This window comes from Acipenser ruthenus, chromosome 10, assembly GCF_902713425.1.
Source record: "Acipenser ruthenus chromosome 10, fAciRut3.2 maternal haplotype, whole genome shotgun sequence".
NCBI classification, from domain to species: domain Eukaryota; kingdom Metazoa; phylum Chordata; class Actinopteri; order Acipenseriformes; family Acipenseridae; genus Acipenser; species Acipenser ruthenus.
In genome coordinates, this window is record NC_081198.1 from 21525326 (window position 1) to 21540403 (window position 15078).

General features: G+C 48.3%; 7 non-coding genes and 3 pseudogenes across 7 annotated transcripts; all 10 read right to left on the reverse strand.

The window, feature by feature from the left end:
• Positions 1-487: 487 nt before the first annotated feature.
• Positions 488-604, reverse strand: LOC131738872 (U2 spliceosomal RNA; annotated as a pseudogene).
• A 611-nt stretch (positions 605-1215) lies between these two features.
• LOC131738938 (U2 spliceosomal RNA) lies at positions 1216-1406 on the reverse strand. The gene has a single exon (XR_009330106.1). It is a non-coding gene; the product is annotated as a U2 spliceosomal RNA (small nuclear RNA).
• A 598-nt stretch (positions 1407-2004) lies between these two features.
• LOC131739247 (U2 spliceosomal RNA) lies at positions 2005-2195 on the reverse strand. Its single transcript, XR_009330415.1, has one exon. It is a non-coding gene; the product is annotated as a U2 spliceosomal RNA (small nuclear RNA).
• Positions 2196-2806: 611 nt separating this feature from the next.
• On the reverse strand, positions 2807-2961 carry LOC131738677 (U2 spliceosomal RNA; annotated as a pseudogene).
• A 7037-nt stretch (positions 2962-9998) lies between these two features.
• LOC131738939 (U2 spliceosomal RNA) lies at positions 9999-10189 on the reverse strand. Its single transcript, XR_009330107.1, has one exon. It is a non-coding gene; the product is annotated as a U2 spliceosomal RNA (small nuclear RNA).
• A 598-nt stretch (positions 10190-10787) lies between these two features.
• LOC131738264 (U2 spliceosomal RNA) lies at positions 10788-10978 on the reverse strand. Its single transcript, XR_009329828.1, has one exon. It is a non-coding gene; the product is annotated as a U2 spliceosomal RNA (small nuclear RNA).
• A 598-nt stretch (positions 10979-11576) lies between these two features.
• On the reverse strand, positions 11577-11767 carry LOC131738202 (U2 spliceosomal RNA). Its single transcript, XR_009329766.1, has one exon. It is a non-coding gene; the product is annotated as a U2 spliceosomal RNA (small nuclear RNA).
• A 586-nt stretch (positions 11768-12353) lies between these two features.
• Positions 12354-12544, reverse strand: LOC131738941 (U2 spliceosomal RNA). Its single transcript, XR_009330109.1, has one exon. It is a non-coding gene; the product is annotated as a U2 spliceosomal RNA (small nuclear RNA).
• Positions 12545-13154: 610 nt separating this feature from the next.
• Positions 13155-13345, reverse strand: LOC131738942 (U2 spliceosomal RNA). The gene has a single exon (XR_009330110.1). It is a non-coding gene; the product is annotated as a U2 spliceosomal RNA (small nuclear RNA).
• A 602-nt stretch (positions 13346-13947) lies between these two features.
• LOC131738409 (U2 spliceosomal RNA) lies at positions 13948-14117 on the reverse strand (annotated as a pseudogene).
• Positions 14118-15078: the final 961 nt, after the last annotated feature.

Consider the following 15078-nt stretch of genomic DNA (forward strand, 5'->3'; position numbering starts at 1 on the left):
GACCACGTAGGAAGAATCGTGGCTGTGACGCCTCCTCGGGGTCCGGGGCCGCCCTCTGCTCCTCCCAGATGGCGCCCTCTGCTGGGCGCCTGCTGCTCTCTCAGTCTGGATCTCGATTACAATCAAGGGCTGGGGATGAGGTCGTCTAGGTCATCAAAGGGTCCTCAAAGGTCGTCTGGATGGTAGGTCCTCCTTCTCTCTAACTCCAGGAACGTCTGGAAAAGCCGGAACCGCCTGAAAAAGAAAAAAACTGGAACCGCCTGAAAAAGAAAAAACTGCTCTCAACAGTCAACAAAATCTTGAAAGACCCTCGGCCTGGATTGGGCAAGCCAAAACCAGACTGAGCATTAGTCTTCCAAAAAGTTGCCGAGCTGAAGAAAGCCAGTCAAAAATAAAAAAAAATTCTGTTCCTCCTCACCCGAACAAACCTCTCACAGACCCTCGGAGGGAGCGGGCAATGCCACTACCCTCTAAGCCTTAGTCTTAGAAAGATTTATTCGAACTGAAGAGAAGCCAGAGTGATATTAAGATATTAGATATTAAACTGATCAACTGATAAGAACAGATACTACACTTGATCTTAGCCAAAAGGCCGAGTAGCGATGGCGACTTGGCCCTTGCCCGGGGCCCCCCAGCCCGGACGGCACAGGGGGATTCAAAGGTGGGTGCAAAATTCCAAGCACAAGCAGACCCCCAAAAAACGGGCTGCTGCTTCCAGAGGGGAAATGTGCAATTTAAGCAGGAGAAAACAAAACAAAGCAAAAACACACACATAACACCAAAAACAAAACATAAACTGGCGGAGTGCGTCTTACAAATAGTCATGCCAAGCTGCTATGCTGTGCAAGGTGCCTTGGGTAACTACAACTGTGCCTCGCTGGCTGGCTGGCTTGCTAAGAAGGTCCTGGCATAGGGACATGTTCCACCACACTTGTCTGGTTAGCTGCATGCTCCCAGGAAACAACCTGCTGCTGTCTACATCATCACCACATGTGAATAAAAGAAAGAAAGACAGCAAGAAAGAAAGAGAGAAAGAAAGAGAGAAAGAGAGAAAGAAAGAGAGAAAGAAAGAAAGAGAGAAAGAAAGAGAGAAAGAAAAAAAAAAGAAGTAAAACGGCGGGAAAACTTGCATCAACACTGGCACTCTCCCTCCAGCAGGGGTAGACAAAATGCTCACAGGAGAGATCCAGATCTGACTTTGACCAACGTTAGAGAAAGGTGTGCACCGTTCCCGGAGGTACTGCAATACCGGGCCGATGCGTGGAGTGGACGGAGCAAGCCCCTGTTCCATCTCCCGATTCCAAAAATCAATTTAATATATGGTCCCCTGATAGGGGACGTATCAGATATTAAACTGATAAGAACAGATACTACACTTGATCTTAGCCAAAAGGCCGAGAAGCGATGGCGACTTGGCCCTTGCCCGGGGCCCCCCAGCCCGGACGGCACAGGGGGATTCAAAGGTGGGTGCAAAATTTCAAGCACAAGCAGACCCCAAAAAAACGGGCTGCTGCTTCCAGAGGGGAAATGTGCAATTTAAGCAGGAGAAAACAAAACAAAGCAAAAACACACACATAACACCAAAAACAAAACATAAACTGGCGGAGTGCGTCTTACAAATAGTCATGCCAAGCTGCTATGCTGTGCAAGGTGCCTTGGGTAACTACAACTGTGCCTCGCTGGCTGGCTGGCTTGCTAAGAAGGTCCTGGCATAGGGACATGTTCCACCACACTTGTCTGGTTAGCTGCATGCTCCCAGGAAACAACCTGCTGCTGCCTACATCATCACCACATGTGAATAAAAGAAAGAAAGACAGCAAGAAAGAAAGAGAGAAAGAAAGAGAGAAAGAGAGAAAGAAAGAGAGAAAGAAAGAAAGAGAGAAAGAAAAAAAAAGAAGTAAAACGGCGGGAAAACTTGCATCAACACTGGCACTCTCCCTCCAGCAGGGGTAGACAAAATGCTCACAGGAGAGATCCAGATCTGACTTTGACCAACGTTAGAGAAAGGTGTGCACCGTTCCCGGAGGTACTGCAATACCGGGCCGATGCGTGGAGTGGACGGAGCAAGCCCCTGTGCCATCTCCCGATTCCAAAAATCAATTTAATATATGGTCCCCTGATAGGGGACGTATCAGATATTAAACTGATAAGAACAGATACTACACTTGATCTTAGCCAAAAGGCCGAGAAGCGATGGCGACTTGGCCCTTGCCCGGGGCCCCCCAGCCCGGACGGCACAGGGGGATTCAAAGGTGGGTGCAAAATTCCAAGCACAAGCAGACCCCCAAAAAACGGGCTGCTGCTTCCAGAGGGGAAATGTGCAATTTAAGCAGGAGAAAACAAAACAAAGCAAAAACACACACATAACACCAAAAACAAAACATAAACTGGCGGAGTGCGTCTTACAAATAGTCATGCCAAGCTGCTATGCTGTGCAAGGTGCCTTGGGTAACTACAACTGTGCCTCGCTGGCTGGCTGGCTTGCTAAGAAGGTCCTGGCATAGGGACATGTTCCACCACACTTGTCTGGTTAGCTGCATGCTCCCAGGAAACAACCTGCTGCTGTCTACATCATCACCACATGTGAATAAAAGAAAGAAAGACAGCAAGAAAGAAAGAGAGAAAGAAAGAGAGAAAGAGAGAAAGAAAGAGAGAAAGAAAGAAAGAGAGAAAGAAAGAGAGAAAGAAAAAAAAAAGAAGTAAAACGGCGGGAAAACTTGCATCAACACTGGCACTCTCCCTCCAGCAGGGGTAGACAAAATGCTCACAGGAGAGATCCAGATCTGACTTTGACCAACGTTAGAGAAAGGTGTGCACCGTTCCCGGAGGTACTGCAATACCGGGCCGATGCGTGGAGTGGACGGAGCAAGCCCCTGTTCCATCTCCCGATTCCAAAAATCAATTTAATATATGGTCCCCTGATAGGGGACGTATCAGATATTAATACTCTTTTATTGAGATTTTACATTTTTTACATTTACACCCATTCGTTTTTTCCTTCATTTTACATTTCTTTTTAAAGATGACATTCATGCATACAGACATACATTTTGTTTTAAAAGCATTTAAAATACATTTAAAAACACCAAGACAATTGTGCTTTGTACATGGTTAAAACAGACACAGATTAAAATCAACATGAAAAAAACCTGTGCTGTTTTAAAAGTGACTGGAAAAAAAGAACCATCTATAAAAAACCAGTGCTTGTGAGGGCCGGGGAGTGCTCTCTAAAAAAGTGAACATAAAACTAGATCTAAAACAGGGACAGGGGAAAAGGGACAGTGTATAAAACAGTGCGTTAAAATTCTAAAATTTTAAAACACTTAAAATGTAACTTTTAATAGTTTACATTAAAAATCTTAAAGATACATAAAACAAAACAAAACAAAATCAAATAAAACATTCAAATTAAATCAAAGGTCCATAAAACTGAAACAAAAAGACTACATAAAACCAGGGCACCGTTGAAAAACGGTCATGCCAGCTAAAAAGGGCGGAATGCTGGCATGACAAAATAAATAAAAGGCTTAGCGGTGCCCCGTAGTCCCGCTCCTAGGAGCTAGCGGTTCCAGTTTTTTCCTTTATTCCATCTTCACGTCCTGAAGTCCGGCGATCCTCCACTCCGCGCAGGCCTTGTCCTTCCCGAGGGTCCGGATGTCCAGAATTACAAAGTCCTTGATAAGAGTTTGTGCCCTTCTGGTCGTGGTGATAGTGTCTAGCTCCTGCTTGTGATAGACACAGACGTTACGGCCTTCCCACAGGATCTGCTTGACAACATTGATGACACGCCAAACGCACTTAGCTGTGCTGGTAGTGATTCCTCCCGCAGGCCCATAGAGCACAGTCTCAGCGGTCATCTTGGCCGTGTCAGCAAACCTGTTTAGGAAGACAGAGACAGAGAGCCAGACACTGCCAGCCACATCACACTCCCAGAAGATATGGGCTGGTGTTTCTCTCTTGCGGCACTTTGCATAGGGGCATGTTTCAACTTGGGCTAGTCCCCTCCTGAACATGAACGCTCGAGTGGGGAGTGCACTGTGGACGGTGTTCCATGCTATATCCTTCTGGACATTACTGAGGCAGCTGTGAGACACATTCTCCCAGATTTTTTGGCTTTGGGTGAGGGAGAAAGTAGCTACTTTTTCAATTTCCTGGGAACCGGCAAGATATTTAGTTACAGCCTTGTATTCCCAGGAGGCCAATTTTGCTTTATCTAAGCCCAATTTATATATAGTGTCCCTTAAGGTTCTATAATACAATGGGGGGTCCCAGGAGTACGGCACGGTGTTATCAATAGTGCAGAGGCCCAAGGCCCTGAGACAGGTGGCAAAATAGAAACGATTCATGTAACATACCTTCCTGTCCAGGGCCTGGATGTTCTTGATAGTTTGCGTGAGCCCCTGCACTCGGGTGAGCTGCACAACGTCCGGGACCCCCTTACCTCCCTTCTTGTCGGCTTTACTCAGAGTGGCTCGCTTTACCCTCTCCATCTTGCTGCCCCAGATAAAGCGGTGGATAATGCGGTCCACCACTTTTTTGGTGGTCCTGTCTGGGGGAAAGATTTTTCCTACATAAGAGAGGATGGGGAACAGTATAGACTTGGTTATTAATACTCTACCCGTCATTGTTAAGGATCTTGTGCTCCATCCGCCAATCTTTTTACGGACCTGGTTAATGGCCGCCGTCCAGCTCTGGGCCCCCGAGCTATTGTTCTCGAAAATGAGGCCCAGAATCTTGATTTTGTCCTTTTTGACAGGGTACATGTCCGACAGTTCCCTATCTACCTGCCAATTTTTAGACACGTAGACTTCGCTCTTGGACTTATTAATCACTGCCCCGGTCGCCGTGCAGTACTTCTCAAGGATATTACTAATCCGAGGTACCGACAATGTGTTGGTGCAAATGAGTGACACATCGTCCATATATGCTGTTGTTTTGACCTGGACCCCGTTGGATCCAGGCAGCTGGAAACCAGTTATATTGGTATCCCTACGAATTGCCTGCAGGAGGGGTTCAATGCACACGACATATAGCAGTGGGGATAGTGGGCAACCCTGTCTGACCCCTGACTGGATAGATATTTTACCAGTCAGGTGCCTGTTCACCAAGACTCGGGTACTAATGTTTGTATATATGGTTTTAACCCACTCCCTAAGTCCAGGAGCGAATTTCATCTGGTCCATCACTTTGTACATATATTCATGGCTTACCCTATCGAACGCCTTCTCCTGGTCAAGGTTGAACAGGCAGAGGGGATGGTTCCGTTCTCTAGAATAAGCCAGAATGTCCCTTGTTAACATTAAAATATCCGTGATGGACCTCCCTGGGACGCCACAAGCCTGGTCAGGGCCAATGACCAAAGGGAGGTGTACTTGTAGCCGGAGCATCAGAGCTTTGGCTAGTATCTTGTAATCCACGCAAAGGAGGCTGATTGGGCGCCAATTCCGTAGATCTTTAACTTCCCCTTTCTTATGAAGGAGAGTAATTACACTCTCCCGCATAGAAGGGCCCAACCGCTTCTCCCTGTAGACCGCTCTGTAGACCTCCGCTAAATGGACTTTTAGCGTGTCCCAAAAAAGATGGTAATACTCACCCGGGATGCCATCTGGACCTGGCGTCTTACCGGTGTTCATGGTCTTAACCGCCTGGGTGAGCTCCTCCAGCGTGAGTTCTGGGTCCTTCTCCTCCTCCTCCTCGTCCCGCACTGAGTCAGGCTCCAACTGGCTCAGGAACCACTCTATCAGGGTGTCATCTGTAGCTTTGATGTTATACAGGTCCCTATAGAAGTTCTCTACCACTTTTTTCACTCCCTCACTATCCTCTACTATCCTCCCCCTGCTGTCGAGCATGGAGGACATCAAGTGCCGCTTCTCCCTCGTTTTCTGGAAGAAGAAGCGAGTACACTTTTCGTCTTCCTCCATTTTTTGCACTTTTGCATTGTGCATGACCTTTCGTTGTTCCTCCCTACAAAGCACTGAAAGATCTAGCTTGGTCTGGGCTATCTCGTCGCTTACAGGGAACCCCCGAAGCTGAAGCAGGCTCAGACGCTGGAGGGCAGCATTCAGGTATTTATATTTGGCCCTCCTTTCTTTTGCTTTCCTCTTGCCTGCTGCTATGAAATAACCCTTAGTTCTCATTTTGACCATCTCCCACCACTCTATAGGGGAGTTGAATAGGTCACGCAAAGTGGTCCACTCAACAAGCCTGCTCTTATAGGCTGCAGCTATGGAGGGGTCATCGAGTAAGGAGGTGTTTAATTTCCAGACCCCTGACCCCATCTGGGAGGTCTGAGGGACCTGCAATGTTACCTGCAGGAGCCTATGGTCAGAGAAGAAGACGGCCTGGGTGTCTACTGCCGTCTTCGTAAGGGAGCTGGTATGCAGGACGAGATCTATACGGGAGAAGGAGGTCCCAGATGAGCTCACCCAGGTAAAGGGAGGCACCAGGTCCTTACCTGCATCACACAGGGAGAAATCAGATTTTACGGAGGACAAAACTCTACTAGAGCGGTCGTTGCGTGGCCTGCTCCGGTCTACGTCCCTCAGAGCACAATTGAAGTCACCTGACACGATGACGGGTACGTTCCCCAGCAGGAGTGGACGCAGCTGTGGAAAAAATTGAACTCTTTCGTTTTGGTTAGTGGGTGCGTAGACATTGACCAGTCTGAGGGGAGTGTTGTTGTATGTCACATCCACGCTCAGAATTCTACCAGGTTCTACCTCCCTGCTGCTGCGGGAGGTAATAAATGGGTTTTTAAACAGGATACCTACTCCGTCGGCTCTGGCTATGTTGGAGCCCGACCAGAAGGAGTCCCCCAGGGTCCAACTCTCCTTCAGGTCCCTATAATCAGGGCTCGACGAAATACCACACTCCTGCAGAAAGAGGAGATCTGCTTTCAAGTTAGCTAGATAGTTTAGTACATCAAATCTTTTTTGTGTCTCCCTGATGCTCCTGACATTAACAGACACACATATCAGGGCCATCAGGGTAGCTAACAAGAAAAGGAGTCGCTGCGTCCACCCCATAGCGACTATGATTGGGAGGTCGGGACACTCTTCCTACTCTTAGCTCTACGCTTGCTTCGAGGGGGCTTGGGCTTATTTGCAACTCCCATCACCCCTGAGAAGGTACTCACTGCTGCCTCGTCCAAGAAGGCACCGTCTTTATATGCACAGTACGTGGAGTTGTTGGGGCTATTCAACTCCCCACAAGGTAAGTCTGGTGGAACTTGCTCAGGGCCCCTCGGAACGTGTGGGTCAGCTTTGTCCTGGGGGGGGGTTATGACAGACAGCATTCTTTGGCTGTTACCGTCTGTTGAATTGGAGCTGTTAGCAGACTTCTGGCTTACCGCGTCCAGGGGTATTCCCATGTCCTCCAGTGCTGTATCTAGGAGGACCTCTAGGGGGCCCCTGGCTTTGCCCATACAAGGGAGGGGGTCAAGGATGCCCCGAAGGGAGGCCCCTCGCCTGAAGAGGGTCACCGCCACCGAGGCACTGCTGGTCAGGGAAGGCGCCGACCCCGACCTCTCCCTCGGTGCACCAGTGAACACCTCCTCTGCGAGGCGTGCCAGGGCCTGTGCCAACGACTGGGAAGGCCGGCTGGGGATGCCCTGGCTGGCCGCCACCTGCCCACCAGGCGGCAGTGCAGCCGTCCCACTCGCCTCCGTCTCTGCCCGCGAGGGCAAGACCGGGGACCCCGTGTGGACACTAGCTGGCCCTGGATCCATGGGGGCCACCTGCAACCTGCTGTCTTTGATCCTGATCTTCTTTCTTTTCCCCCCCTCGTCTCTACCCTTTCTTTTCCCCACCCTCTGCTGGTTCTTCACTCCCTTCCCCTCCTTCTCACTCTCACTTTCACTGTCGCTTTCGCTTTCCTCCCCCACGGACTCAATCCTTATGGCGTCATAACGAGAGCCGAGGGGGAGTGCTGGCGCTGAGAGGGCCCTACTCAGGGGGGGGCCGCTGCTGGATCCGGGCTCCCTCCCTGCCTCGTGTTCTGCATCAGAGGAGCTACTGGAGGAGCTAGTGGAGTGGCTGTTGTACTCTCTCTCTGGGCTGGGGGAAGGGGTCCTCGTAAAACTGGACATGTCTCGGGGGCGGGGGGGTGAGGGGGGTGCTGGTGATGATGGTGGTGCTGGAGTCTGGGTCTTGGATACTGTTGGTGGTGATGTGGACTGATCTTTGTTACTTGCTCCCTCTTCCTGCTCAGGCCTAGGCTTGTTCGTATTTGCCTTGCTGGCTCTGGCCATGTTGGCATAGGAAGAGGGGCAGTCCTTAAACAGGTGCCCCTTCTTTCCACACAAATTGCACTGCCTCTCTTCTCTGCAGTGGCTGGTCTCGTGGGGGGCGCCGCAGTTCCTGCACTTGACTACAGTACACGCGGCCGCCAGGTGTCCTAATTCCCCACATTTCCTGCAGAGTTTTGGCATCCCATTATAGAATACCAGCCCTCTGTTGGGCCCTAACACTATGGAGTTTGGAATGTGGCGGACGCCTCCAATGCCCGATGGATCAACATTAAGGCGTACCAGCCACTTTCTGGCTCCTGTCCAAACCCCATCTTCGTCTGTAATTTTCCTCCCTTCTGATGACACCCTCCCATAGCGGTTAAGCCATGTTGTAATATCATAGTCGCTAACAGCCTCATTGAAAAATTGGACAGTAACAACTTTCATTTCTCTGTCTGTCAGAGCATCCACACAAAATTCTTTGTATGGAGCGAGATATTTATTCTCCCCCCAAAAGGACCACATTTCTTGTAACTTTTGGGGGTTCCTAAAACTGACCTCAAACACTTCCTTAAGCCCTGGCAATTTCACCAAACAATTCAAGTCAGAAGGGGAAAAACCCATACCCCTCTGAAGAATGGTCCGGCTGAACTCCAGTCTCGTCAGTCCTGGTTCCGTTTCATCTTGCTGGGTCCTTGTGAAGCGCACCGCATTGTGCCTCCTGGTCTCCTGGGTTGGCCGGAACGCCATCCTTCAGCTGGCTCCTCCGATTGGGGTGGGAGAAGCCTCTGGACGTCCGGGTTGTCTCTCTCTACGAAAAAGAGACAACGTAAGCAGCAAATCTGGGCAGTTGAAGGAACTATTACTTTAGTCCCTGAGGAGATGGTCGCCTCGCAAGAGGGACCCCCTCCCCAGGTGAACGGTGTCCTTCCCTGGCGGAGTAGGGGGCGCTGCTTGGCACCGAGACCACGTAGGAAGAATCGTGGCTGTGACGCCTCCTCGGGGTCCGGGGCCACCCTCTGCTCCTCCCAGATGGCGCCCTCTGCTGGGCGCCTGCTGCTCTCTCGGTCTGGATCTCGATTGCAATCAAGGGCTGGGGATGAGGTCGTCTAGGTCATCAAAGGGTCCTCAAAGGTCGTCTGGATGGTAGGTCCTCCTTCTCTCTAACTCCAGGAACGTCTGGAAAAGCCTGAAAAAGAAAAAAACTGGAACCGCCTGAAAAAGAAAAAACTGCTCTCAACAGTCAACAAAATCTTGAAAGACCCTCGGCCTGGATTGGGCAAGCCAAAACCAGACTGAGCATTAGTCTTCCAAAAAGTTGCCGAGCTGAAGAAAGCCAGTCAAAAATAAAAAAAAAATTCTGTTCCTCCTCACCCGAACAAACCTCTCACAGACCCTCGGAGGGAGCGGGCAATGCCACTACCCTCTAAACCTTAGTCTTAGAAAGATTTATTCGAACTGAAGAGAAGCCAGAGTATATGGCTGGCTAAGAAGGACCTGGCATAGGGACATGTTCCACCACACTTGTCTGGTTAGCTGCATGCTCCCAGGAAACAAACTGCTGCTGTCTACATCATCACCACATGTGAATAAAAGAAAGAAAGACAGCAAGAAAGAAAGAGAAAGAAAAAGAAAGAAAGAAAGAGAGAAAGAAAAAAAAAGAAGTAAAACGGCGGGAAAACTTGCATCAACACTGGCACTCTCCCTCCAGCAGGGGTAGACAAAATGCTCACAGGAGAGATCCAGATCTGACTTTGACCAACGTTAGAGAAAGGTGTGCACCGTTCCCGGAGGTACTGCAATACCGGGCCGATGCGTGGAGTGGACGGAGCAAGCCCCTGTTCCATCTCCCGATTCCAAAAATCAATTTAATATATGGTCCCCTGATAGGGGACGTATCAGATATTAAACTGATAAGAACAGATACTACACTTGATCTTAGCCAAAAGGCCGAGAAGCGATGGCGACTTGGCCCTTGCCCGGGGCCCCCCAGCCCGTACGGCACAGGGGGATTCAAAGGTGGGTGCAAAATTTCAAGCACAAGCAGACCCCAAAAAAACGGGCTGCTGCTTCCAGAGGGGAAATGTGCAATTTAAGCAGGAGAAAACAAAACAAAGCAAAAACACACACATAACACCAAAAACAAAACATAAACTGGCGGAGTGCGTCTTACAAATAGTCATGCCAAGCTGCTATGCTGTGCAAGGTGCCTTGGGTAACTACAACTGTGCCTCGCTGGCTGGCTGGCTTGCTAAGAAGGTCCTGGCATAGGGACATGTTCCACCACACTTGTCTGGTTAGCTGCATGCTCCCAGGAAACAACCTGCTGCTGTCTACATCATCACCACATGTGAATAAAAGAAAGAAAGACAGCAAGAAAGAAAGAGAGAAAGAAAGAGAGAAAGAGAGAAAGAAAGAGAGAAAGAAAGAAAGAGAGAAAGAAAGAAAAAGAAGTAAAACGGCGGGAAAACTTGCATCAACACTGGCACTCTCCCTCCAGCAGGGGTAGACAAAATGCTCACAGGAGAGATCCAGATCTGACTTTGACCAACGTTAGAGAAAGGTGTGCACCGTTCCCAGAGGTACTGCAATACCAGGCCGATGCGTGGAGTGGACGGAGCAAGCCCCTGTTCCATCTCCCGATTCCAAAAATCAATTTAATATATGGTCCCCTGATAGGGGACGTATCAGATATTAAACTGATAAGAACAGATACTACACTTGATCTTAGCCAAAAGGCCGAGAAGCGATGGCGACTTGGCCCTTGCCCGGGGCCCCCCAGCCCGGACGGCACATTGGGATTCAAAGGTGGGTGCAAAATTCCAAGCACAAGCAGACCCCCAAAAAACGGGCTGCTGCTTCCAGAGGGGAAATGTGCAATTTAAGCAGGAGAAAACAAAACAAAGCAAAAACACACACATAACACCAAAAACAAAACATAAACTGGCGGAGTGCGTCTTACAAATAGTCATGCCAAGCTGCTATGCTGTGCAAGGTGCCTTGGGTAACTACAACTGTGCCTCGCTGGCTGGCTGGCTTGCTAAGAAGGTCCTGGCATAGGGACATGTTCCACCACACTTGTCTGGTTAGCTGCATGCTCCCAGGAAACAACCTGCTGCTGTCTACATCATCACCACATGTGAATAAAAGAAAGAAAGACAGCAAGAAAGAAAGAGAGAAAGAAAGAGAGAAAGAGAGAAAGAAAGAGAGAAAGAAAGAAAGAGAGAAAGAAAAAAAAAGAAGTAAAACGGCGGGAAAACTTGCATCAACACTGGCACTCTCCCTCCAGCAGGGGTAGACAAAATGCTAACAGGAGAGATCCAGATCTGACTTTGACCAACGTTAGAGAAAGGTGTGCACCGTTCCCAGAGGTACTGCAATACCGGGCCGATGCGTGGAGTGGACGGAGCAAGCCCCTGTTCCATCTCCCGATTCCAAAAATCAATTTAATATATGGTCCCCTGATAGGGGACGTATCAGATATTAAACTGATAAGAACAGATACTACACTTGATCTTAGCCAAAAGGCCGAGAAGCGATGGCGACTTGGCCCTTGCCCGGGGCCCCCCAGCCCGGACGGCACAGGGGGATTCAAAGGTAGGTGCAAAATTTCAAGCACAAGCAGACCCCAAAAAAACGGGCTGCTGCTTCCAGAGGGGAAATGTGCAATTTAAGCAGGAGAAAACAAAACAAAGCAAAAACACACACATAACACCAAAAACAAAACATAAACTGGCGGAGTGCGTCTTACAAATAGTCATGCCAAGCTGCTATGCTGTGCAAGGTGCCTTGGGTAACTACAACTGTGCCTCGCTGGCTGGCTGGCTTGCTAAGAAGGTCCTGGCATAGGGACATGTTCCACCACACTTGTCTGGTTAGCTGCATGCTCCCAGGAAACAACCTGCTGCTGTCTACATCATCACCACATGTGAATAAAAGAAAGAAAGACAGCAAGAAAGAAAGAGAGAAAGAAAGAGAAAGAGAGAAAGAAAGAAAGAGAGAAAGAAAAAAAAAAAGAAGTAAAACGGCGGGAAAACTTGCATCAACACTGGCACTCTCCCTCCAGCAGGGGTAGACAAAATGCTCACAGGAGAGATCCAGATCTGACTTTGACCAACGTTAGAGAAAGGTGTGCACCGTTCCCGGAGGTACTGCAATACCGGGCCGATGCGTGGAGTGGACGGAGCAAGCCCCTGTTCCATCTCCCGATTCCAAAAATCAATTTAATATATGGTCCCCTGATAGGGGACGTATCAGATATTAAACTGATAAGAACAGATACTACACTTGATCTTAGCCAAAAGGCCGAGAAGCGATGGCGACTTGGCCCTTGCCCGGGGCCCCCCAGCCCGGACGGCACAGGGGGATTCAAAGGTGGGTGCAAAATTTCAAGCACAAGCAGACCCCAAAAAAACGGGCTGCTGCTTCCAGAGGGGAAATGTGCAATTTAAGCAGGAGAAAACAAAACAAAGCAAAAACACACACATAACACCAAAAACAAAACATAAACTGGCGGAGTGCGTCTTACAAATAGTCATGCCAAGCTGCTATGCTGTGCAAGGTGCCTTGGGTAACTACAACTGTGCCTCGCTGGCTGGCTGGCTTGCTAAGAAGGTCCTGGCATAGGGACATGTTCCACCACACTTGTCTGGTTAGCTGCATGCTCCCAGGAAACAAACTGCTGCTGTCTACATCATCACCACATGTGAATAAAAGAAAGAAAGACAGCAAGAAAGAAAGAGAGAAAGAAAGAGAGAAAGAGAGAAAGAAAGAGAGAAAGAAAGAGAGAAAGAAAGAAAGAGAGAAAGAAAAAAAAAGAAATAAAACGGCGGGAAAACTTGCATCAACACTGGCACTCTCCCTCCAGCAGGGGTAGACAAAATGCTCACATGAGAGATCCAGATCTGACTTTGACCAACGTTAGAGAAAGGTGTGCACCGTTCCCGGAGGTACTGCAATACCGGGCCGATGCGTGGAGTGGACGGAGCAAGCCCCTGTTCCATCTCCCGATTCCAAAAATCAATTTAATATATGGTCCCCTGATAGGGGACGTATCAGATATTAAACTGATAAGAACAGATACTACACTTGATCTTAGCCAAAAGGCCGAGAAGCGATGGCGACTTGGCCCTTGCCCGGGGCCCCCCAGCCCGGATGGCACAGGGGGATTCAAAGGTAGGTGCAAAATTTCAAGCACAAGCAGACCCCAAAAAAACGGGCTGCTGCTTCCAGAGGGGAAATGTGCAATTTAAGCAGGAGAAAACAAAACAAAGCAAAAACACACACATAACACCAAAAACAAAACATAAACTGGCGGAGTGCGTCTTACAAATAGTCATGCCAAGCTGCTATGCTGTGCAAGGTGCCTTGGGTAACTACAACTGTGCCTCGCTGGCTGGCTGGCTTGCTAAGAAGGTCCTGGCATAGGGACATGTTCCACCACACTTGTCTGGTTAGCTGCATGCTCCCAGGAAACAAACTGCTGCTGTCTACATCATCACCACATGTGAATAAAAGAAAGAAAGACAGCAAGAAAGAAAGAGAGAAAGAAAGAGAGAAAGAGAGAAAGAAAGAGAGAAAGAAAGAAAGAGAGAGAGAAAGAAAAAAAAAGAAGTAAAACGGCGGGAAAACTTGCATCAACACTGGCACTCTCCCTCCAGCAGGGGTAGACAAAATGCTCACAGGAGAGATCCAGATCTGACTTTGACCAACGTTAGAGAAAGGTGTGCACCGTTCCCGGAGGTACTGCAATACCGGGCCGATGCGTGGAGTGGACGGAGCAAGCCCCTGTTCCATCTCCCGATTCCAAAAATCAATTTAATATATGGTCCCCTGATAGGGGACTTATCAGATATTAAACTGATAAGAACAGATACTCTTTTATTGAGATTTTACATTTTTTACATTTACACCCATTCGTTTTTTTCATTCATTTTACATTTCTTTTAAAGATGACATTCATGCATACAGACATACATTTTGTTTTAAAAGCATTTAAAATACATTTAAAAACACCAAGACAATTGTGCTTTGTACATGGTTAAAACAGACACAGATTAAAATCAACATGAAAAAAACCTGTGCTGCTTTAAAAGTGACTGGAAAAAAAGAACCATCTATAAAAAACCAGTGTTTGTGAGGGCCGGGGAGTGCTCTCTAAAAAAGTTCAAAAGTGAACATAAAACTAGATCTAAAACAGGGACAGGGGAAAAGGGACAGTGTATAGAACAGTGAGTTAAAATTCTAAAATTTTAAAACACTTAAAATGTAACTTTTAATAGTTTACATTAAAAATCTTAAAGATACATAAAACAAAACAAAACAAAATCAAATAAAACATTCAACGTAAATCAAATAAAAGTCCATAAAACTGAAACAAAAAGACTACATAAAACCAGGGCACCGTTGAAAAAACGGTCATGCCAGCTAAAAAGGGCGGAATGCTGGCATGACAAAATAAATAAAAGGCTTAGCGGTGCCCCGTAGTCCCGCTCCTAGGAGCTAGCGGTTCCAGTTTTTTCCTTTATTCCATCTTCACGTCCTGAAGTCCGGCGATCCTCCACTCCGCGCAGGCCTTGTCCTTCCCGAGGGTCCGGATGTCCAGAATTACAAAGTCCTTGATAAGAGTTTGTGCCCTTCTGGTCGTGGTGATAGTGTCTAGCTCCTGCTTGTGATAGACACAGACGTTACGGCCTTCCCACAGGATCTGCTTGACAACATTGATGACACGCCAAACGCACTTAGCTGTGCTGGTAGTGATTCCTCCCGCAGGCCCATAGAGCACAGTCTCAGCGGTCATCTTGGCCGTGTCAGCAAACCTGTTTAGGAAGACAGAGACAGAGAGCCAGACA